General features: G+C 48.1%; 1 protein-coding gene across 6 annotated transcripts in view; it reads right to left on the bottom strand.

Moving 5' to 3' along the window:
- The window catches only part of GNG7 (G protein subunit gamma 7), an 80,435-nt gene extending 58,670 nt beyond the window's left edge, over positions 1 to 21,765 (bottom strand). For 4 of the 6 annotated variants that reach the window (XM_075175292.1, XM_075175289.1, XM_075175293.1 and 1 more), the window contains exons 1-2: positions 21,651 to 21,765; positions 5,971 to 6,046 (exon numbers count right to left, since the gene is read on the bottom strand). The gene's annotated coding sequence lies outside the window, so the exon portion shown is untranslated. Of the gene's footprint in view, positions 1 to 5,970; positions 6,047 to 14,208; positions 14,374 to 19,043; positions 19,094 to 21,650 lie in introns of those variants that run through there. The other 2 variants (XM_075175290.1, XM_075175291.1) reach the window with 2 other exon arrangements.
- Between the last annotated feature and the right edge of the window lie 1,026 nt (positions 21,766 to 22,791).

The raw sequence follows: 22,791 nt of genomic DNA, 5'->3' as shown, positions 1-22,791 counted from the left end.
ACCCAACAACTTTCCAGATGAACACAATACCATCTTTGGCTTTCCGCAGAAACGAGCCTTTTGTTTACAGGCTTGCAGAATCTGACTCCAGGGGCTGGTCTGTTCTTGCTCAGAGAGGGAAAACAAGCCTGACCTCAGCGTGCTGGAATAAACTCTGCCCCCTCCTTCCTTCCACGCTTCTCCCAGTGCAAAGGTAAAGAACACGATATCCAGCAGCGTGACTGAGCTTGCCGAGCGAAGCGTGACCGCACACACTCCTGTTTACTGACATCGAAAACAAGACCGCTAGAGCCGAGGAGGTAAACTAACTGGACGTGCTCCTCCTGCCATTCATCAGGCTACGCCGGCCGGCACTTCCCAGCTGGCGAAAGGTCTTCAGTAAGTCAGCTGGCCCCCGGTACGTTAAGTACAGCATTCACTATTTAGCACATACCTCTCCGTGCACGGACAGGCGCGCTCACAGCAGACACTCCCCTATCTCCCACTTGTACCATTTCCTACACAGTCGATAAGCAGGCTGCAATTTCCTCCAGGCGGATATTGCACACCAGCACTTGCTGGCAACAAAGCCTGAACAAAGAAACTAAAAGTCGTCGTGCAAGATTTGGAGCGGCTCTACCATTCTCATTAGAAACAGCTACTCATCATGGGAATTTGTCACACCAACAGGTTTAGGAAAAAAAACTTGTTGTATTTGGACCTTCTTGACCTATGCCCTGTTTACAGTGCGGGCCAAACCCTTTGCTTAAGCCTGCTCTGCGAACATGCAAGCGGCTAGCAATGCAAGTACCAGCACTTTAAGAGATACCTTGAAGTAAGCGTGGGCAGCAAGGAGGGGAATTCCTTTCCGAACTAACTGGAAGCGGCAACAGTTGGTAATGCAAAGCATCTCCCAGGGCCGGAGCCTGCAGCTGCCAACGTTCCCTCAAAGTCAGGGCAAGGCTCGAAGGAAGCCAGATCATCCATTCCAGCCCACCAGAAAACCTGCGGTGCCAGGAACTCCGTGGGAGGCAGTCTCTGCAGAAGAGCCTTTCCACGAGGATTATCCAGCTCACCGGCAGGAGAAACTTGCTATACTTCCCTCGGACACTCCAAGATCCGGCAGATCGCGGAGCGGGCAGGTGGCCAATGCCATCAACTATTCCAACTGCGATTAATAAAAAGTTCTATGAAAAGATTAGAGAGGGCTTAGGAATACAAGATTCAAAGACTCATCCTTTTGTAGCGAGCGACTGCTGATTGTGCTACTAGTCCTTAAGATTTTTAAAGAATGCTTCAATACGTGAAAAAGCATAAAAATCAAAGACGCTGCATTCATACAGTGAACAAAACACCAACCCTACCACCTTTGCAAATGAAGGTCGATGTGCAATGTTCTTGACAATCTGACTTGGGGCTTTAAAGTGAGAACTAGAAAAAACTGCACTTGCACAGGCTCTAAAGACTAACTCCAGCCTGCAGTCTGCTCATTTTGCTTTCAGAGTTCAAAGATTTCGAGCACTAAAGAGCCCAGGCATTTTAGAAAAAACGGAGCCTGTCAGCATGCTATTTGTGCAGACCAGCGTCGAGATTCCCCGTCCAGAAGGGAGCCCTGCTCCGGTAAGAGCAGCGTGACGCAGCCCGCTGCAGGCAGCTCAGCAGCGGGGCTGGTGTGGAGCTCTGGCCTCCCTGGCCCAGCGGACGATGCGACCTCGTTCAGCGCTGTTAGGTAACGCAGAACAGCTCGTGGAAAATGAAGCTGTCAACTAGCAGAAGGCTCCTTTTAAGACGCCTGACGGATCCCTAATCAAGGAACTTGGGAACTGTTACATGCCTTACCACAGGGCTAAATTAAAGCATTACTGCCAGGTACTGCTGACCGACAGATAACGAACTGACACCGAGATGCATCAGCATGAGACTGTGATTCAGAGCAGTGCTGCAATTATGAGGTAACGACCTGCTGTGAGCATGGCGCGTCTTCTCACTCCGGGCAAGTAGGGCGCAGACCCACACCAGAAGTTCAGGTTCCCCCGGTGCTGACGTGTTAGTGAAGTTAAAGGGAGAAGAACGCATTACTGAAGGTGAAGTTGCTCAGATCACACTCGAAATTAAATAACCTTAATCGGATAACCAACTCCGGGTTTAATTCTGCTACTTAGTACTCTAATAATAGGCAAAAGCTCTTAGTCCAGAGGTAGACTTTGTCATGTCTCTAAAAATATATACCTATAAATAGTAAATCATGACCAAACAATTGCATCTGGACAACCAATGCAAAATATCCATGGTAAAGAGAGAGCTTGTAAAGTTTAACTTTTCCTCATTAATTCCTCCAAGGGATGAGCAGATTCATTTTTCCCTGTCCACAGAACTCCTGCCATTTTCCAGCACACGGCCCAGGATTTTTGCTAAGTAACAGCTGCCACAGCCAGTGCACATTTGCTTTTGGAAGCAAATCGCTAATTGTGAAGTTGCTAGGAAGTCTGTTCTGGCAACTTGCACTGGAACATTTTTTAAGTCCTAAAAAGGGAAGGCTTGGAGAAGAGGCAAGCAAAAAGGGCCTTCCCTATGTCCTGCAGTGCTTCACACCTCAAGGGATCTATGCTTCAAGCTCGAAAGCCGCAGAAACCATTTGACAGGACCCATGCTACCACACTTGTAGCTAAAGAACCTCAAAGTCTGAGCAGCAGCTGCTCCTGTGAAGCTCAGCTCCTTTGGGGTCTCCGAGCAGAGCAATGGGAAGCATTGCTAGCAGCTGTGCTGCCGGAGGACAGAAAGCAGCCCGGCACCCCAGTTTCATGCACAAAGGCATCTATGCACGAGCGGTTTCACGTGGGGGAAGGTGCAACTCTAGACCACACAGCCCTGTAAAAAAAAGAGTAATTCATAACCAAAGTTTAAGTGTGAAATGCCTTAAACACTCATCGATCTAAGGAAAAGGAGCAGAGGTGAACACGGACGGCTAGCACGGAGCACGCAGCATGGCACACGAGCACCGTATTTACCTACCCAGCCATTTCGCAGCAAGCGGAGTGGTCTGCTGAGCAGTCTGGGGTATTCAGAAGGACAGTTACTACACAATCACGCATTCCTACTCAGGCTTTGTTTTTCCTCTGAGCAAAAGAGGAAAAAGTTTAAAATAAACCTTGCAGACAGCAGCATTCCATTTGCAAGAGTTCATTCTTTAAAGAAACGGGACAAACTAATTCCTCAGTAAATATTTGGGGTTACAACTCTGCTTAGCCGTATCTCGTTAAACACTTCCAAGGTTTTAGAGAGCCAGTAATACACTCAGGACAGCAGTCCATGGAAATAACAGGACTTATTTCAGCAGTAACAGAGCTATTTTTAAAAATTTTACTTATGGGATGCCAATTTCCTGAAGCTGTTTGGAAAATTAAATTTAAAAATGTACAAACACTAATGGAACAAAAATGTGCTATAGCAACAGCCTTCTTTTGCTAGGAGATACACTAGATATGTTTCTGGACTTTCCAACTTACTTTCATCCAAAAAATCACCTTTTCCTCCCTTTAGAGGACAAATTAAGAATAGCAACAAAAAAAATCTGTATGTCTGCAGCAAAAAATGTTTGCTTAGAGAGAAAGCTTATTCCTAAAAAAAAAATCTCCCAGTTTTAGCAAATGCCTCCAGCTGTTATAAACAGATCAAACCAGTGACAATACACTTCTTTACTCTAGGGATGCTTAGGTTTAACATAATTCGATTAGCTCAATGCCTCTGCCAGGCAAATAAGCAATACAAGAAGTTCTTTTATGTCACTGACAACCTCCTAAAAATTGGAGGAATTTTAAAATGTACACCAACTTAACAACTGCTTGAAACAGGAAGAGGAGGTGAAAGAGTATCCAGCTGAAGCAGCAAGGGAGAATTCATTACACTGTAAATACCAGAGCGAAACACAGATGGGATGCTGAGGTTTATAATTCTTAAAGTGCCATTATAAAAGTGCGCAGGCATTTGCTTTTAAATATTATGACAAGCAGCTGAACGGCATAAAGTATAGCTATTTTCATAGGCTGCACCAACAATTCAGGAACTGTTCCAGTAAAACAAATACTGAACATCAACAGGCTGTTGACTTCCAATCACTAAAAACACCACACACACAAAAAAAGACAAACTGGCATTGCTTCCAAGCTAGCAATAAAGCACTCCCGAGGGAGGGGATCTTTCCTCCTTTCCTACCAAATGGGTAAAGTTCACCTCGTTCTGCCATTACAGAAAGCGAGAAGGGAAAGAAGAAAAATGTCTTGAGGAAGGATTTAGTAGCAAGGTTAATAGTTTTGTTTTAAACGTGGATGTTTCTCCTGGGATACGTTTTTATCTCAAAGCAACTTTTGAGGTTATTTCAATGTGCTTTCATGTTATACAAGTGCCCTACCTTCTAGGCGCTATCAAGCAATTTTATACAGTCAATTAGTAAAAAAACTAAACGCCTTAACGAACCCCGGGAATGCTCTTGATATATCAGTGATTACTAGGCCAGGGCAGCATCACTTCTGCAAGATGTAAGTCAGCAATAAAGGTGCCTTCATGTAACTTTAGGAACTGGGCAAAAATTGACAGGATATTCCTAAATAACAGGTAGGTGCTGTGAGAGTCCTGGCTGGCAGCAGAGAACTGCTGGTTATTCACCACACAGAGCTGAACGGAACGCAAGGGTTCATAAACGGGTTCTGAAAACAGGAGCCAAACCCAGCAGTGACAACTCATTCACAAGCCCTGCTGCAGAAACAGCTTAAAAAGGGAAAAAAAGCACACTGGGCTGGGGAGAGATGCATGCTTCCATACTTCAGTAAAAATCTGCCTCTTTAGTGAACAAAGATGTGCTTTTGAGATGGAGACTGGGATAAGCATTTCCTGTTTGGAGCCCTAAGGCAAAATATTGCAATACAACAACCTCCATTAGTTTTCCTTTTTTTGTTTTTCTCCCCAATTCCTTATGTTTTGAATTAAGTCTCCAGTTGACTCTGACTCACAGCAAAGCTTTATGCTGATCCCACGAACATCGTTCCCCTCTTGGAGGAGACACCAAGTGCAAAAAGTAGGGCAAAATGACGCAAGTGGGACAGACGGGACATTTTTTAGGAAAGTGAGGCAAGAGGAAGCGCTGCCGTATCCCTGCCAGAATCTGGGGAAAGGACCAACAGTCACATGATGATATACAGCTCCTAATCCATTTGCTAATGAGTCTGCCAGTCAATTACTCATTTCAAATGGTTTCAAGGACTTACGCTCTCTCAGCATTCTGGAGACTAACGCTGTTTCTCAGATGACGAGCAGAAGTGGTGCACGCCTGGCAGCTGATGCTGTGCGGTCCAGCTGCCAGGGACACACTGCCCTCTCTTGGAGACTCCACAACCAGCCCCACGGAAGGATGCTGAAGACCATCTCTTAAAAAAAATAATTTCTGCCCAAGAGGCAAGTCAGAGGCAACAAGCAACTCTGCTAACGCTCCTCTGCCTGATACATTGCTTTGAGGAAGGAAGCGTGAATGCCTTTTGGAAGAGCTGCTCTTAAGGTAGGTCAGTTTTAACTAATAACCTTGAAGGTACCTTTATATCATCCTGTCAAAACTTTAATCTCCTCACCTGGAATTGTATGGCAGATAACGCGTGACACAACTGTGTCTACCCCAGAGAATATTACAACATCTGAAGAGTGGTGAATCTGTGATATGGTAACGGTCATCGCAGAAAAAGAATGCAATTCAGAAAAAACATTCCAGCTTAAAGGCAACAGCTACACGTTAGCTTTCTGGTGGGCAGTTTTAGACACTTAACACCCTACCTTGGTCAAACTGTCTCAAAGTGGACTCTGAGCGTGCTGCTATCACATTCACACTACTCGCCTTGTAAGATATCCCTCGTTTGGGGAGTAACGGATACAAAGATGTGGAAAATTAACTGTGAGGCGGGAGGGATGGTTTGGATGGCTTTGTGGTGTACTGCTGCATAAACGTACCTGGTCAGGGTGTTCACACCACCTTCTTCAGCACAAAGGCAGATGCGCTCTCTGGCTTGAAAAAAGGACAGCTCTCCTAGAAAAGGAAACGGAGAGAGTTTTCATCAATTAAAACGTTCCTGCAGGGAATGCCTGAACATCAGGCTTTGATCCAACCAGCCGAAGCACCTCACACTTTTTTTTTTTCATTTAATGAAGGCAGACATAGTAGCCACATGGCTACAGAGACCCTTTTTACACTGACAGACACAGGCACTGTTTTCTCCCTGCTTGAAACCAGGCTAGACTTGGCTATTACGGAACTATTTGAAGTCACGAGGGACACGTCACATGGATTCAATGATTAGCGGCTTCGCAGCCATGATGGTCGGCCAGCTTCAAGGCTGACTCCTGCCAGGGAGGAGAGCACCTGTCTGCACTCAGTGCAATTTCATATCTGAGTCTGAAGATGGCTCCATCGGCACAAGAGATGCCATCCACTCATGCCTCCCTATGCACAAGAAAAAATATCATTAGGCACACAAAGAATGAAGAAATATTCAGAATGCTTAGTCAGCCATCAATCACATGTTATTTGTCATATGCTGACAACAACGATGCGGTGAAGGCAAGGAAGCAGTCACATACATGCATTATATATTTCTAAAGATGTAAGACTGTGATATAAAAGCTACAACAAAAGAAACTAGAGAAAAATAGCTTGAGCAACTCATGGAAGTCAAAGAGAAAAAGAATGACAAAGACAGATTTAACTAAAGAAAGGGAAGAGGAAGGCATATCTGCAGCATTTCATTTTTTGTTCCTCCCCACAACGATCAAATTAAAAAGCCCACACACTTAAATTAAGTACAAGTTAAAAGGGAGCTGGAAATACAGTCATTCAGAATCACTGTTTAGGTTAGGAAAATTGCTGCATTATATTCCTTTGTCAAGCAGCAGATAATGAAATCTGCAAAAGAAAATGAGGAGTTTGGACCCATCACACAAGAACCAGAAGGAAACCGAGGAAATCTGTGGTACGGATTTACCACGCAGGACCTAAGGAACTCTGGCCCCATAAACACCACCCCGCAGGGTATGAGGGATGATGACAGGACACAAAAGCAGCTGTGCAAAGATCCCAAGCCCTTTCCCCCACGTCCTCATCACAGCTACAGCCATAATGCTACCCTCACACACACAGCCCAACGAGATTTAGACACCAACAGGTTTTTTTGGTTCGGTTTGTTTCTTTTCAAACACAACATAAAAACCAGAACTTGGGGAGGGCAAGTGCCCAGGACCCAATTACAGAGCTGTGATTTACTAATAAACCTTTCTTCAGGAACCTTCACAATGTTTAATTTATACCTCTGAAAACACCTGGCTCCACCAACGTCAGGCAAGATTTGTCATTGACTTAAGGGTAAATATCCTCGTCGCATTTATGTTTACATTGCATTGTGTCTGTAGCTCCAGATATGACTTTAGTATTTAATTCATGACGACAGGCAGTCACCTCAGCATTTCCAAGAGCCAGCCAACCCCTGCAAACAGAAGGCTACCGAGACCCCGCCAAGGCTTGACCCTAGATGAAACCCTCTCTAGCTATTAGAAGAGAAACATCCAATTCATGCTAGAACATTTGATGGGAGAAAGCACAAAGGGAATAGAGAATATGAACATTATTATTTTAGGTAAAGCTTTTGCAAGCTTGGGTTTCCTTTAAGGTGTGATAAAAACCATCGGGTAACTATGGCTGGTGCTGCAAGGGGCCACAGGGCAATAACGGGGCTGCTGCTGGTGCTCGGCCAGTTTTCATGGCAACAGCGCTAAAACAGATGCTGCAAGCTCTGCGAGGGCAAGTAGCTGCAGAGCTTGTTTCTAGAGGGAACTGTTTAATGTCTAATCATTAACAGTAAAAACACCCTAGATAAAAGTCAGCTAGCGATAGACTAAAGCAATGATGCATTTCATTTCAAGTCAGCAGAGTCATTACAGTCACCAGGAAGCGCGGGATGTTTGCTTGTTCCTGTTATGGCTCTACCGTGTTTCCCCTGCAGAGGGGACAGCTTCACAGGAAACAATATAAATTAGAATTAGAAATAGTCATCTATTTGTTCTTCAGACCTCTCTCATCCAAACAGCAAGAGCATTCAATCCAGTGCGCTGAAGGCAGCAAGATCAGACGTGGTCACACGCATTAGGGCATTTTAAGCTGCTGCTGCCACCGAAGACGAGAAGCGGCGGCGGCGGCCTTGTGAGCTTGCTTGCCACGAGGGCTGCAGAGTTACGTAGTCTGAAAGGTGCAAACCTAAAATGTGTCAACCCCGTTACTTGCCTGGTAAGGTTGTGAGGGCAAACCAACCCCAACGTGCACCTGTAGGACCCTATTCTGTGATAAAGCAGCACCCCTGGGAGTCCTGTGAGAACCTGAGATAGAAACGGAGGTGCGTTAACCGTCTGCTGCCTGTGCGGCACATCTGGCCTGTGGAAGAGAAGCCAGACATCCCGTGCTACACGCCTGGACCAGGACGGGCAGGCTCCAGGCACAGTCACGGCACGTGCACCGCGCAGCCCAGCCGTGCATCAGCACCGGTCTCCTCCCCGCAGCCTCTGAGCATCATCAGCTGCTACGGCGCCGACCTGGCTGCCAGACAAACATAGGCACCGCTCAGACGACATGCAAAACGTCAAGTCCTCTTACCCTTCCAAGAAATCTGCTGCATTAAGACACCCGCTAGACTCACTCCAGTCCAGCCCACGAGGCATCAATATCTACCAGCCCGCGTACTGGAACAGAGAGTCATTTGTTCCCTTTCGTATCAACCCTACTCTCTGGGCTAAAATCCAGAGACAACTGCTGAGAGCAAAACCCCTCAAGCTGCCGAACAGGCAGGAGGTTCCCAGACCCTCCTTCCACACGCCTCCGCCCAGGAGGGGCGTCCGCCCGGAGCCCCCTCCCGAGAAAGCCTCCGGAGCTGCAGCTGTAAGCGAGCACAGGGGAGGTTGCTGCAGCTGGAGGCTGATGAGATAACACGTGAAATAAAACAGAACTAAGCCAGATCATTTTAAATTGATATAAATTGTTCTTTTTCTTCGCTACCAGAGGTGTGTAGACTCCATGGATGAGCATGGAGAAAGCCTGCATCAGAATGATGCCATCTGCATCATCCTCACTAATCCTTCCCTTTTGAGTACCTTTGTCACTTCACCCCCCGCCAAAAAAACCCTGTTAAAATAGACCTAGTGTTCAAAGACAGGTTCTAAACAAATCTAAGCGTAAAAAAGTCTAAAAGACTCTATGAAAAAGGCAGCAGCACGTCAGCAACCATATCTGTCTTCGCTTCCTGAAGCTAAAACATTGCTCTGTCCATCACGCTATAACCCCAGGCCCTGTACCCAGCTGTAAACGTGGTGCTCTCTGCCAGAAGATGCCTCCGCAGAACCAAGCATCTCCCGCTGGCCACGCAGGACTCGCTGGCTTTCCACGAACGCAAGGACAAAAGCCCATGCGACAGAGCACAGCACCATCCCCGCCCAGCTGATCCGCAGCAGCGGACAACCAAATGGCAATGCTTTCAACGGGCAGCTTCACACTCTGAAATATTAAGAAAAATTACTTAGGATTACAAGATGGCACCACAAACCAAAATGTATGTTCATTGTTTTTTAACAGAGCTGTTTACCATTTGTTCTTAATCTCCAACCCCTGTATTTATAGCAACACTACTCACATAACAAAGCTTTGTTGCGCTTGAGAGCATCACAGAAATAGGCCTTTTTTAAAAAACATAATTAAAAAGGGGTATCCGAATAATACTTTGCCCTTTTTTGGTATCTTTTATCGAAAGCTTCTTAAGAAGCAATAGTTTGCTTCCCTACTAATCTGGTGTTGAAAAAAAGAATCTCAACTGCCTCGTTACAATCATGTTGACGCTCCTAAAAATCTGCAATCAGAGACTTGGGAAGTTCTTGAAATCTGTCGTCCCAGAGACAGAGCATCACTACTGCTCTGCCTCTGCACCCTCCAGGACCATCGCCCCCTTCACCCACAGCCGCGATGCAAAGCCACAACCATACAGATATATAGGGTCCCTATGAGCCTGCTGAGCGCGTTGCAAAGCACGTTGTTGCCCGGTCACTGGGATTAACGAAGATCATCTGAACCTCCGTCCTCCGTGACGGACCAACTTTGGCAGGAGCTCAGGGTGAAGCTCCTTCTACCGTTGAAACACTAAGTATGGTTCACATCGTACAAAAGACGACAGCAGGAGTCCACAGCGTCCCAAGAGCCAAGCTGACTTGTGGCAATGTAATTTCAACTCTCCTCTTAGCACGGTTGTCCTCACTCAGCCCAGCTAATGAAGTCTGAATTGCAAGAACAAACCTCGTAAGATCGGAGCAGCAACCGCTATTGGTAGAAAACTGAAAAAGCCTTCAAATACGATAGAAAGCCCATTCCTAATGAGATCTGTTTCAGTGTCACATAAGCCAAGAAAACAAACTAATAATATTCATAGAAATGGATTAGAGCTGAATCTTCTGTAAATCTGGTCATGCAAAGAAACCAGCAAATTCACATGCACGGAGAGGTACTTGCCAGCTCTTGGTGCAAGGCTGAAAGAGGTCACGAATTTATGAGCTCTCACTTACGAATCCATTCTTTTCTAGCACATTTATACAGCTTGCAAAACCTTGAAAAGAGCACTCGGCGACGCGTTTGCCAGCAAGCTCTCTGCTCCATGAATTCTTTATCATGCTCATCTCCTACAGCTAAGGGAAATGCACACAGGCAGTAGGGACAAGTATGAGATCTTGCAACAGGTTCACCTGCTCCTTAACTTTCTACTCCAACAACTAGTTCCACAACAACCCCTTAAATCAGGATGCTAATACGGATAACACCATTATCCTGGAAGGAAGGTATAAGAATCAAGAGCAAGAGCACTGTCAACTTTTGTCCTCCTCTATTTTTCTTACACGAAACTAAACACTGCTAGTGAAAATGGTTTTTTACTTTGGTAATCTCACTTAAGTTTAGTCTACATAAGTATGCAGGCCCCAGGGTGAAGTACCTAGTATTTTAAAATATTAAAAAAAAAAGGTTTTAAGAATTCTACAATTTATGATTGCCCAGTGCTACCAGCACTTGGAAGAGGAAATACTCCTGGTCGGATGCAACCTGCAAGCATGCTCAAGTATCAGCCAACATTAAGCAGAAGAAATACAGAAGATGTGGGCAAAAGCCTTTCAAACACTGTTACAGGATTAAGTGGAAAGTGTCCAAGACCATCACTCTTCCCACCCAGTCGTTATATTTTATTTTTAATCAGCATCAGGCTACAGGTTCAGCCAGCAGTTTCTTGGGTTTGAAGGAATGGGAATTTACAGTGCAGTATCATTCACAACAAGCAAGCAGCCACAAGAGAAAGGTGGAGAGAAACAGAGCCAACACAGAGCCCTTTTGCAGTAATTAAAAAAAAAAATACTGCATTTGATTAATTTTTACCTTGTATGCACTTAAAAAAAATTAAAGTAGCATTTAGACAACTTCTCAACAGAAGCATCCGCATTGCTCTGCCTGGCGGTCCAAAACCCGATCCACGGGCACTGGCACGCAGGTTAGCTTGATACAATCAGTCCCCGCAGGAATTTGAACCCATAATTATAGCGTATCACAGCAGCCTGCACATGGAAAATATGAAGGAGAAAGGTTTTATTTATGCAGGGGACAACAGTTTCAAGGATGACATGACTAAATCAAGGAAAAATGGTTAAATGCAGAAAGCTAGCAGATTCAGGAAGAAAAGAAAAACAGCTGCACCAGAGACTCTTCGGCTTCTCAAACGACAGGAAAAACGCCTGCGCACGGGAGAACTTTGAACCTGAAATGCCTGAGGAGCACTCACCAGGATCCTCACGGTTAAAATTCAGAAAGGCACTGAACTTTATTACCTCCAGCGGTGGCAACCCTCCTGCCAGCCTGCGGCCCCTCCCTGGGCTCAGGGTGTTAACGAATTTCCTACACCACCAGCAGTTAGCTTTGTTAAGCCTCAAACAAGATTTCCTGCCCCTCCACCAACCTTCCCCAACTGCTCTTCCCGGAGACGTTCGCATCTTCCCCAGGCTAGCAGAACTTCCCTCCGAAAATTAGGGAGCAGCAGACTTTTGAATCAGGGCGGTTTGCCTGCGGACAGATTGTATTTCACCTACAAAGTAACAGCATACACAGTTATTTGCCAAACAACCTCTCCCAGCTGTTATTTACTGAAGAGAGTAGGAAGTGGTTACTCTCTCGAGCTAGAGCTAAACCACAGCAACTTTTAATTTTTTTTTTTTTTTTCTTAATGCAGTACGAAGGGAGCGCAGTAACAGTGCACCAGAGATGCACACAATACATCTCCTCTGTTAGTTGACAACCCTTTTCTATTTCGGGAATGCTCATCTGCAGGTGGAATTGGATTTATGTTCCCATGACTGACAACACAACTCACTCGACTCCGCTCCATCCCGGCCTATGGCAGCTGTTGCTATTTTGAGCACTATGCCTCTCCAGTGGCTGCCGAACGATGTTATTCCAAAGGTGAGAACTATTTCCAGATAACACAAGAACAGCATTTTTCACACTTTAAAAAAAAAAATCATGGATTTTTAAGAAGTTTTGCAAGAGGGCGAAGAACCCTCTCCAGGGTCTACTTACATTAACGACCTTTTCTTATACATAACCCACGGAGTCGCTGAGACTATTAAAATGAAATTAAAGTCACTGCCCTGCTGGAATGGGCAAAATAGTCTTACCTGGGCTATCACAAAGATACTCTTCACCAGCAAGTAGGAACGCATCTATTCCCTCTATCCTGACACGAACCTTGCCTTCTGGCAACAGACTGGCAATGTAGTCCTTCAGAAGTCACAGCTACAGCCAGTCTATGCTGGAATTGTCCCCAGAAATATCCATAAACCAGAAGGAAATAGAAAAATGTGACGTAACATTAAGATTGAGTCAATATCATATGTCCTAACAAAAATGTTAAATCTAGAGCATGTAATTTTGTTTGTAGGCACCACAAATACTTTTCACAAACATGCACCAAAAGAGCAGGTCGGTTTTAGACTACTTAAGAAATGTAAGAGTTAACTGCTCCGTAAGAGCCTCTAGAAGTGTCAACCTAGATCCCCAGAAAGAAAAGCTGAGGGTGGGATAATAAGGCGAAGAATGCTAACCATCTAATTAGCAATCAGAGAGAGAAGAATTTTGTGATCAGTCAAAAGCACTGACTTCTTTAAGCTTCATATTGACCCCTGCAAGCACTGCAGCTTGCAGTTCAGCTAGCGCTGTTCTCGGTCGCGCACCCTGAGGTCCCTAACACAGAGCGCCTCTAATTGCTACAAGCAGCCAGCTCTGCAAGATGAAGGGCTAAGCTGGACGATCGACCAGAAGGTCTGAAATCAGAGCAGTTCAGCTTCTTCCCTGCAGCAGTTGAAAGGCTGCCCACCGCAGCTCTCGTGATCCGACTTCCATTGCAATTAGCCACAAAAGCTGTATCGGGTCAGCAATTGTTTCAGCCTTCAGAAGCTTGTGTCTTCCACCATGCCTGTAATGAACAATGCCTGGACAAATTAAATTCTAGTCAAGTCGTCACCAGCTGCAGCTCATATGCACACAATTTTTTAACTAACATTCTGGAGCAAGCCCTTCCTTGTCCTCCATAAGCTGAATTGCTTGTGCCCCACAGGGCTGTTAGAAAATAATTACTTCTCTAAACCCACAGGCTACTCTTCCAAAGTAGGTGTGCCCCATGACTAATATCTGGCAACCAACCAGTTCCATCTGCATTGGTATGCTGCGAGCACAGAGCTACTGCTGTCACTTGCAACAGCTCCTGTTATATCTAGACTAACAAATGTGAAATCCTTTTTTTTCACCCCAGTGTCCTGTGTTAAAAATGCTGCATATATTTCTGTTGATGTCTTTACAAAGTGTATCTGCTATTTATCATATGCACTAACAGATCAGTCTTTAAAGCAAATGCTCTAAGCTCGACAAGTTTCTACAAGAGACCATACGCCATGTATTTGAGCACTGACAAATGAATTTGGCATTGCACCTCTGCAGTGTAAATCAGCAGAAAACATGGGATTTTGTTGCCTTTCCCAGGAAGATATTTGCAGCAAGCCCCTTCGGAGGGCAGGGTGGGATTTACGCTTTAACAGAAGAGGCTGTGGACTCACCAAAATGGAATTAAAGAAACCCACCCGTTGCTCCTGCAGCTCCTCCTGGGGACACGCTTTCTATAGCTCGCTTCCTGACACAACCAGCATCACGGCACCAGGAAACATGAATCCATTCAAACGCGCAGGGAACGCGCAGTACAGCCTGAAGCAGCTCTTTCAGATGGATACTGGAGTGCTAGGAGCCAAACTCAACTTAGTAAAACAGGCTGCAGGAGAAACTTGAGAGAGAAAAAGGTATCCGTGTTCACACCGCTGACTGTGCCTGAATGTCTACTGAGTATGTTTGAATCACCAGGTTGTTTCCCAAAAAACTGGCATGCTGCACAGTCCCACCTCAAGTTAAAGACACCTGATCCAAACTGACAGCACTTACAGGTCTACTGATGGACAGACACCCATATTCTGAAAAACAAACGGTTCTGGAAAACATCTGTAGGCAAAGCAGCACAGGGTTTTAAATTGGAAGAGAAAGACATGATGAGAGGTTAGTTTATTTCCAAGTACTTTTACATTCCTCTTTGAGAGCTTTTCTTACAGCCACATTCACCTGAAAACAATCTCCAGGTCCCATTCGTAACAAAACAAACAGTAAATCCTTGTGCTGACCAGCATCTAATCCCATCCTACCCGCAGGTATCTTCACCTGCCTCAAGACAGCGACCAGAGCACAAGGTGAAGGGTCCTCCTCATTTATACACTTCCCGTCTTCCTTCTTTACCAACAAACACTCAAGAAACCAACAAAACAAACCAACGAAATCAGGCTTAGCGATTCCCTGACCACATGAAAAAATACAGTTTAAAGACCATCAACACTTGAATTTCCAATCTTGCACAGTCTCCAAACTTCATTCTTAGTCTTACAGGACACCAACCTGCTCTTAACTGCTAGATAATATTTCTTTATTTTAGCACATTCTTCTCACCCTTCCTTGCTTTTCAAAACCGATACCTTCAAAAATCTCATGTAAAGAATATGACTTACTGAATGTTTATTTCCCCATTTCTAAGCTACAGTTCCGGTACTTAAGCAGAAAATGTGCTGGTTCCAGGAGGCGTGTTCCACTTCCATTTACTAGCTTTAACACGCACTTTGCAAAAACTCATTTTATATCCTTCCAGACGATCAGCACCACTTTTGTTTCAAGATTTACCAGTCAGTATCTGACAAGGATGGAAGCCAATGGGTCAAGACCAACAGCGTAACTCCACACGCGATTCAGCGACGGGAATGACGACAATGTTTCATCGGGATTAGCTGCAATTAAACCTGCCCGACACTGGTGTAACACAGGCTTTCCGTCGGAGCCACCGCAGGCACTCACAACACTCGTGAGTTACAGGAAAAACGTTTTCCCAATATTTTGCCCCAGACACAATGAGTGTGATGCTCCTTGAAAACGATGCCAGTTCCTTTTAATCACTGGAAACGCGTTACCTGGAGCTATCTGCTCAGGCACCCTGCACCACTGACCGCACGCGCTTCAATCCCACACTGGCCAGAAGAGGATCCACTGCTAAGATTTACACTTATGGACATAATTCCAAAGTTAGAAGCAAAAAGGTCATATTTCTTGGCCTTAACTAAGGATCTTTGACTAAACGAAGAAGAGGAGCCTCTCAAGACTTTTTTTCCTTCCAATAGAAAAGTTGCATAGTAACATTAAATTCACAACATTTGTGTTTGGGAGTTGTACCATAATTCATAGTGAGTAACTGAAAAGAGAAGCCGTGATACGTCATGATTTATTGAGCATAAACACTGATCCTTTGCCAGCAAAAAAAAGAAGTTACCCTTAGACTGGAGGAAATGAGAATAACCATGACTACAGCAGGAACAACCTCCTAAAAGCAGTTTTTGCAGTATGTCTACGGAGAAACTCTTCGGTAGTTTCAGAACTGCAGCAGAAAAATCTGAGGACAAGCTGCAAAGGGTTAAAACACACAAGAAACATTTAGACTTTGTGCATTTTTCTAAGAGGCAGAAATGGACAAAAAGCCTTCAGGGCTTAAAAAAAACCCAAACTATTCTATATATTTAAAAATAGATTTATTTTTTCTTGAAGGGGATAAGTTGAGGGGGAAAAAAAAAAAGCTTTTGGAGAACATTAGCAGGATGTCAATCTCACTTGCTGGCTGCTCCCTGGAGCCAGGAGAGGAGGCTGTCATCTCCACGCTGCCACCTGAGCGGGACCGGGGAGGTGTCGGGAGGAGGAACATCCTTCCCCCATCCCCGAGCCCGCAGTCCTACCGCTGGCTTCAGGCCAGATCCCATTTTGCTACTCGTACGCTCGCATTAGGAGTGAGGTATTTTTAAAATTACTGTTACATGGTCCGTTTTCTAGCTTTTTTCCCCTCTTTCTGGAGAATGAAAATAAAACAAAGCAGGAGTTAGGGAGGTTTCTCAGCTTTTACAGTTTCTTAAAAGTCCGTTAAAAAAAATGTATCTTTAACTGCAAATTTGGAAATGTTTTCAGTTATACAGAACCAACACAGGCTGGAGTACTTTAAAACTTTTTCTTGTCTGTTAGAAGGAAGGGGGAAAAACATACAATAAATTATGAAAAAGCATAATCCTTAACTAAATTTCCTGTTTTGTGTCTTAGCATTAACAGTGTGACTGAATTTCCTCCTTTTTTTTTTTTTTTAAAAAACGTCACAGCCAATCCCTACCCACCCATTTAACAAAAACCTAATCCAAAACTACTGGAGATTTCAGGCATGTTCGAGTTTGAAATATCAGCTGAATTCATAACTCATTCCCAGGAAAAAACCAGCTCCTACGCCCCTTAAAACAAAGATTAAACATACTCCAGCTGAAGAACTGCTCCTCTCGCACAACAGCCGCTTGCGCTGAACGCCAGCAGCATCAAGAATTAACTGCGGATCGCTATAGTCAGCCTTTTCAAACAAATTTGTTGTCGTGACCACTTTTAGTTGTTTTTTAAGTTAGTTTGTGGCTTTTCAGGTATTTTGGAGGAGCAGCAGCAGGCAGGACGAAAGCAGTCGGCACAATTGCGCAACAGAAAGAACATTTTAAAGCATTTATGGAATTGACGGGTTCGCTGGAGAGAAAATGTACATACGAGAAACCTGAGGCTGTTGTGAGCAACTTTCACTTTCACAAACAGTATTTAAAATGAAAACATGGTTGTGTTGCACAATGGCCTGTTTGTTCTGGTATTTTAATAAAGGGCCTTTTAGCAGCACGAAGCAGAAACGAGCAGATGATAACAGGGGACTCTTATATGTGACAGCAGTAAAATCTATACGGCTGGAGCTAACGCCGGGGGATGGAGTGGAGTTGTCTGAAGCAAACTGCCCGTCGCTTACACACGCACAAGGCCACCAAAACCAGATGCTTCCAGCTGGGACCCAAAAGCAAGGTCTGGCTCTTGCCATTCTCTGTAAGTTCCAGCAAGTTATTTTTAAATGCAAACTAAGCGGGTAAATCTAAGACAAATTAATTTTTTAAAACAAAGTTCTCTCCACCTTTGCTGGTTTGCCCTTATTGCGACGATGGTCAGACCACACAGCAGGAAGGAACTGGATTTACATTTTCTTTTAGTTTTGTTCCCTCCCCAATTTATGTCTTCTGACATTCTGCACATCAAGCTAGGAAATCCATAAGACAGAAAGATAATACATCACATTATCTGGCAACAGGTGAGAGGAGCTAACCGGCACACACACTGTCCAAAGAAGTCAGAGATGCTACAACTGGGAAATTCGGAAACTCGCTATATATGCACAGGATCCCACTGAAAGATCTCTGGTCTGTGGCTAAACTGATTAAATAATTTGAGCGATATTTGAGCAATTACAGAGAGCTTTCCACCTCAGAGCTCAACTATTAGACCTTCGCAACTCAATTCCTTTGACTTCTCGTAAAGATGGGGAAACCAACACTGGATCTAGCAGCCACCCGAGCAAGCCAGCGCCGTAGCCGCCGTGGGTACCTTACTTCAAACCATACCCACTGTCACGTTGATAGAGATACAGGATTTTATAAAGCCCTTTTTCCTCTTGCTCTACCCTCCCTGTGCAAGAATCCCCGAACAATTACAAACCTTTACCCTGCTTTTTATGCAGCCATCGTTTTTGGGTCATCCACCCACAGCCTTCCTACAGCACAGCAGGGTTGCCATCCCTCTCACCGGCTTCGCTGCTACCCACAGCGTTTGGAAGAGCCGTTTGGAAACTCTTGCAAGTTCAGAGCTGCATTAGGGTCTACAAACCCAAGAGGACCGAACCATCTGATTTTTCCAACCCGAGCTAATCCTCACAGCCGAAAGGGTGAGAAGGTGCTTTTTAAAGTGACTGAGTTCTGCCGTTCACCACCTCCTCACGAAGACGTCAAAGAAAACTTCCCCCAGCCGCTGGCGAGTGGACAAGCGGCTATTTGAAGCCCTACACAAAACAGACCATTCTAAGGGCAATTAGTTAGGCGCTGGCGCTCGGCCAGCCCCCCAGCTCTGCAGACTAATCGCTGCGCTAACGGGATGACTTCTGGCAGGGAGAGCCACGATTCCCCGTCACTGACGGCGACAACATCTACTGCCTCACTCACACGCGAGGAAGCTGAGAACAGCAGTTACCAGCAATAAAGATTGGTGTTTTCCGAAGGGCAAAGTGTCCAGTTCCTCTGGAGCCAAGTCCAGGGACAAGCAGCAGGACCGCAGGTCCGGGAGCCAGGCACTCGCCTCGTTACGCTAACGAACTTCAGGGCATGACAACCTCCCAGCGCACGAGGTAGGGCAGAGCAGTTATCTCCATTTCACAGATAAGGAAATAAGGCAGGAAGGCAGAAGTTGGGCCGGCCGCAGGGGAAGTGTCATGAGCAGAGGACAAACCTACCTCTCCCAAGTCACACGCTCCTCTCCCAGGCACTGAATTATTCTTTTTGCCTGTTTAAACGAAGAGAAGTCAGTCTCCCAGTGTGCCTCCATTCCCCTACCTTCAAAGAGGGATAATGCCTTCCTAAGATAACTCTCGATGTCAAAAAGCATTAATTACCGTAAGTAATACCAGTTAAATACTACATCCAGGGATAAGGATGGATACAGAAGAAAAACTGGTAGGTATGTTGAAATGTGCCTCCTGTGTAAATCATTAAAATCCACAACAATACTCCAGCCACACAAAAGAGCTATTTCCATTTGTTTCACAGCTACAGATGGCAGAAGAAAACCTCGCAGACAATAAGCTTTATTTAAACATATTGATCCAGCTTTTTTGGTGCATTTTCCTCCATACTGGCTACAACCAGAATATGATAAATGGTGCTACGTAGTCACAGAGCTCCTGTGCATTTGCTTTACGATCACGCAGCTGACGTGGAACCCAAACCAGCAGCCATCAGCTCATCTGCCTGCACGCAACGGGATGTCCCACACATGCAAAACCTCCAAAGGATGAAGGTCTGACTTCAGCACTACGTGCTTGAGAAGCGAGTAGTCTCTAAAAGGCGGTAGGTTAAGAAAACCAAGCAATGACCTAAAAGGCCTCAAGTTTACTTACAGACTCAGGCTAAATATCAAGTTACTGACTTCTGTGGTCTACCACAAGTCAGCTTTTCTCCTGGTTGTAATCACCGCAGTTGTACTTGTCCGGGTCAGCTTTACAAGAAGCCCACAGCTATAAACAAACCTGAAGGTTGTCAGTTCTCCCCCCCAAAAAACCAAAACTCATTAAAGACAATTCAACACCTTAAAAGCCACAATAACTTCTCGCCTCGTTTACAAGCAGTAACAGAGAACGTATCTTAGAGCAGAATGCAGCTCTATCACAGTCCACATGGCTTTTATTTAAGGCCACGCCTGATGGCGATGGCCCAGTACAGAGGTAAATCCCATTCACCTGCACTGCTGAAGAAAATGAGCTGCAGGGGAGATCAGGTACCCAGCTCCAGCACCATGACACCCTCCAGTCCCTGCTTACCTACACGCACACACACCTCCCTTCCTTAACCTCCTAAAGGACGCCCGCCAGTATCCAGCTTTTCATTCCACATCCTTCTGTTTAGAAATGAGAAGCAGACAGATTTCTCTGTCTGCGGCACCCACTTATCTCCTCTACTTCACTCTACCTCAATAATACAGAAAATCCAGATACTGCAGCTACCCCTCTTTTATATAACCCATGCACTACAATTCACTAATGCCTCCAAAGCACTGCCCGGAACAGGCAGGCTACCATTACTACCCTTCACCAGCCAGCAACTCCTCCAGCTATTTTCCCCTTCTCTCCACAACCTCTCTATACCAACCCACCGTTAACTCACGCACCGAAAAAACAAGTAGATTATGTGATATCAGACCTTCTGAGAAGGTCTGAGATCCTCCTTTCATACCCCAAAAGAGGGTCTAGGCACATTCCCTGTTAAGTCACCCAACTTCCAAAGCGAGCTGGCGCTGAACTGTGTCTCTCATCGATTACGATTGCCCCCTCATCTCATCCACCCAAAACCCCGAGACGCCCCAGCTCCAGCCACACGCTCCCCACCTCTGTCACGACAGCCCCTTCCACCCAACACCCACCCACCGCAGCTCACCCAAAGACCTCGGGGCCCCCCACCGCAACCGAGCGCAGCCCCTTTCTGCGCCCACCCCCAAACACACCCCCAGATCGCCTCCTCGCGCTGATCCTCCTGCACAAATTATGCCCCCCGGTCCACCAGCACTCTGGGATCCCCACCAGATCCCCTCCCAGCTGCTCATCCCCATCCTTCAGCCCTCCACCACAAGCTCCAGCACCCCCAGGACCCTTCTTGCCCACCAAGGAGCCCCTTAACCTGCACCCCAGCCCACCCCCCAGCCCCCAGCTCCCCTCTGACCTGCCCAGGGGTTCCCCTTCTCCCAGCCCTGTACCCCAGGACCCCAGCACCCTCCTAACCCCGTCACACCAGCCCAACTCACTCCCCCTCATAGCCCACAGCATTCCCTGCACCCCCAGAGCCTCCCAGCCCCTCCACCCCCGGGGCCAGCACCCTCCCCGGCCCCCAGCACCCCCCTCCACCTGCCCAGGCACCCCTCACCGCCAGCCCTAAACCCTCAGGGCCCCAGCACCCCCTCGGCCCCCTCACTCCGGCACCTCCGACCCCAGCCCCCCTTCGGTCCCCAGCCCCTGCCCTGGGGCTCCCTCACCCCCAACTCCTTCACCTGCAGCCCCAGCCCCCCCGCCCCGGCCCCTCAGGGGCCTCACCCCCCTCCCCACCGCCCCCCTCGGCCCCACCGCCCCTCTCGCCCTCCCCATGGCCCCCTCAGGACCCCCCCGAGCTGCCCCAGGCGACTCCCGCCCAGCCCCGCCAGCCCCCCCCGGGCCCCGCCGCCTGGGCCGCAGCGGGCCGCGAGGGGCCCCGGGCCGGGCCGGGGGCTCCGCCAGGCCGCGGCCTGCGCCGGCCGTCCCCGCCCGCTCGCCGGCGGCTGCCCCCCCCCAGTCCCGGCGGCGCGGGCGGCTCCTCACCGGTCTCGGCGGGGCCGGGGCACCGAGGGGCGGAGGAGCGGAGCCGCCGCCTCAGACACCAGCGCCACCGCGCAACGCACCCTGCTGCCCAGCCCCGGCCGGGCGCGGGCAGGGCTGACCCCGCCCCAGCGCCCGACTGGCAGCGCCGCCCGCCAATGGGCGCTGGCGCCGCGGGGCGCGCGGGGGGTGGCCCAGCGGGGAGGCGGGGCTGGGTGCGGCCGCCAGGTTCGGTTGAGACGGCGGCGCGGAGGGAGGGCGGTGAAGGGGCGGGGCCGGCTGCGGAGCGGCGGGGGTAGCAGCCAATCAGCGCGCGGGGCGGGGAAAGGGGCGGCCGCATGTAAATGTAATTAATATTAATGAGCGGGTCGCCGCGGGGAGGGGGCGCGCTGCGGCGGCACGTGGCGGCCGGGGCGCGAGGCAGCGGGACCCGCTGCAGCGGGACGGGTCCCCCCGGGATCCCCCGGGATCCCCCGGTCTGCTCCCCCCCCCGGGGCGCTGGGTGCAGCCCGGCTGTGCCCCCGCGAGATCCCGGAGCACCCCCAAAAAATCGGGGGGCTGCGCTGCCCGCTGTCCCCGCAGCCCTGCCCGGCCCCGGGGGGAGAGGCACCGCGGGGGTGATGCTCCCCAGGCACCCCCGGCCACGGCGTTATCCCCCACCGTGCAGCACGGCCGGCCTGCGGCGGGGGGCATGGCACGCGGGGTGTCACGGTGCTGCCAGGGCAGAGCCTGGCGCGGGACCTCGTCTCCTGGCCGGGGCCCGGGGAACCCACGTGTGGCCTCAACCCCGGGTCCCCTCCTGCCACCGCCTCCCGCACCCCGCCGGGACTCCCGACGGCGGCGTGGCCACTGGCCCCGGCCAGCCGGCGAGAGGAAGGGCCGCAGGACGCCGCTGCCGGGCCCCTCCTGATGAATCTTGCTCTGAGTCACCCATTTCTTTAAACCTCCCCTTCCCTTTCCAGCACGGGGGGGCAGAGCCTGGAAACCCCCTCCGCGACCCTACTGCGGGACTCGGGGCACCCTAAAACCCCCGACCCCCCGGGCAGAGCCTTTCCAGCCCGGGGGCTGGGGTGGGGGCGAGAGGATGGGCCCGTGCCGCTGGGCAGAGCCCCCCATCCCGCTGTCCCCCCCGGGTCTCCCCGAT

The sequence above is a fragment of the Calonectris borealis genome, chromosome 28, assembly GCF_964195595.1.
Source record: "Calonectris borealis chromosome 28, bCalBor7.hap1.2, whole genome shotgun sequence".
In the NCBI taxonomy this organism is placed as follows: Eukaryota; Metazoa; Chordata; class Aves; order Procellariiformes; family Procellariidae; genus Calonectris; species Calonectris borealis.
The sequence above is the reverse complement of the archived record's forward strand: the minus strand, read 5'-3'. Positions and strand labels throughout refer to the sequence as shown.